Consider the following 2368-nt stretch of genomic DNA (forward strand, 5'->3'; position numbering starts at 1 on the left):
CAATAAAATATACTATACTTCTTTATACTTCTTATACTTCAGCTTCATGGTTTATTTCTTCAGAGCTCAAAAATGAAACAGCAACAGACTGTACACTTCAAATTTTATCATAGTTGAATGTGACCTTGCTGGATGTGGAAGACAGACAAAAAATTGCCCCACAATTAGTAATCTAAAATTAGTAATCTAAATCTAAAAATTTCTTGTAAATGGTCCACCATTCTGTGTAAATAGTTCAGAATTCATTGTATAATTTGACAACTGATTTTTCTTTTTTGGGGGGAGGGTGGGGGGGAGGAGAGCATCAGGGAAGAAGCACCTTAAAGAGTATTCAGTTTTCCTAAGAAGGTTGTGGAACTTCAGTCCAATTTAAATCTTCAGTGCCATGCTGCAAGTGAAACCAGTTAAATTTGTCTTAGCTAACAAATTCAGAGGCTTTCTTCTTCCCCCTCGTCAGTAGCCTGTTACACCTTTCAAGTACTAAATCTTTCCTTCCTTATGTGAAAGTAGTCTTTCTAATTAAACAGTAGAAAGTATAGTCCTTATATTGTTTGATGCACTATTTGCATGTCTTTCATGAAGATATTTTTATTTGAAGTGGGGTACAGAACGCCACCTGAGAACAAAACAAGCTACTTCACATGGTAAAGACTGGCTTATTGCTGTCTTTTTATATGATACTTATTTTTACAATGGTATGTCACTATTAGCTTAGCTTATACATCTAAATCTTAAAATTGTTATCTAACCAGTTGCTCAGTTGTACAAATCATTACTATGATAGTGTCTGATAATTTTTACATGCATTTGGATGTCTTTAGTTGTTCAGCTAAACAAAAATCAAAAAGAAATACAACCCTTTTTGATTGCTTGCCGTTAACAAATGTTAAGATCTCACTGAAACAGAGACTTAAAATGACTTTTTCTGACTTTGACACTTCAAAGATTAAAAACAACAACAAAAAAACAACCCTTAAAGCCTAAATGTTATCTTACCAGCCAGACAAGAAGTGAATAACTGTTTACATATAGCACATGCAAGCTTTAAAGAATTAACTACTTTTATTAGCTACTGCAGTTACTTTCCATGTTGTTATATTTCTAGAATATATGTGAAAATAAATGAATGCATAAGCAATATGAAAATTTAACTTGGACAGTGGAGCAGTGATATATAAATTGCATTTACCCATTAAAGATGTAAAATCTGAATCCTTTAATGAAATGAATCTTTCCTCCTGATTAAACTGAGGACTAAACTAAGGAAAAGTGTTTAAAACAAAATATTTTGTCCTGATCATTAGCTCATCTGTTTAACAAGTCATTTTTTCTGACGTTTGAATAATTTAAATGTATGAGAAATAATATACATTATTAAAACAGTAAAAATTTCAACTTGAATTTTATTTTAAATATCTTTCTGCATTGTCTCTGATTAATGATACCACTTCTGGCCAAAGAGTAGTCTCACAAAATGGATATTTAGCTCAGAAAAAGACCTTGAGACATAATCTAGCAGATAAAGTGCAAAATGTTTGAGAAGAATTCTGAAACTTAAAAAATAAACTTAAGAAGTTTAAACAGGAAATAAGGCAGAAGCCATACAGAAAGACAGGGCTATTATGTGCATAATGAAAGTTTTGTTTATGGAGTAAATAGAAGAGTGAAAGATCTAGACCTGTGTAAGGTTGTCAATATTTGGCTTGCACTGAGTATTTTTACTTTTATGTTTATTATATAAACAAAATTTAGAAATTAACATACAATTTTTGGACTGCTACATCTTCCCCAAACCTCATGAAGGTAGGGTATACTGGTGTCCTCTTTTACACAGGTAATGCTAACATGCTTTTCATTAAATAACATGAAGACTACAAATTATTTAATTATAATCTCATCTCTCTCCTATAAATAAGAAAACATATCAGAATAGACACCCCCTATACCTCCCATAAAGGATCTGCAATCAAGGGGTCAAAGCAGGTCTCAAAAGGACCTCTTGTGTTTGCTCAAAATAAAAGTCTTGATTTTGCTGTTTGTCCCAGTAGCTTACAAATGTGTGGTGTGTCCTCCTCCAACGATTTATCTATTATAGTGCAAATGATGGAACACACTTGTTTTAGATTCTTATATTGCTTACCCCTTTTAATGGCTCGTGTTGCATACAACCAGCTGTTAAGGGAAAAAAAATAAAGCCTTAGTTAGAAGAAAGAACTACCTATACTAAACGTTTTTTCTTTTTTTTTTTTTTTTTATTATTTCTTTCCTCATGAAATCCAGTATAAATGGTTTTAAAATGTCATTCTTAGATGCCTCGGGGTTCTGAGAGAGTTGTTACTTTAACCTCCAGTATCTGTACACAGCTGGG

Source organism: Aythya ferina (genome assembly GCF_964211825.1).
Source record: "Aythya ferina genome assembly, chromosome: 4".
Classification (NCBI taxonomy): Eukaryota; Metazoa; Chordata; class Aves; order Anseriformes; family Anatidae; genus Aythya; species Aythya ferina.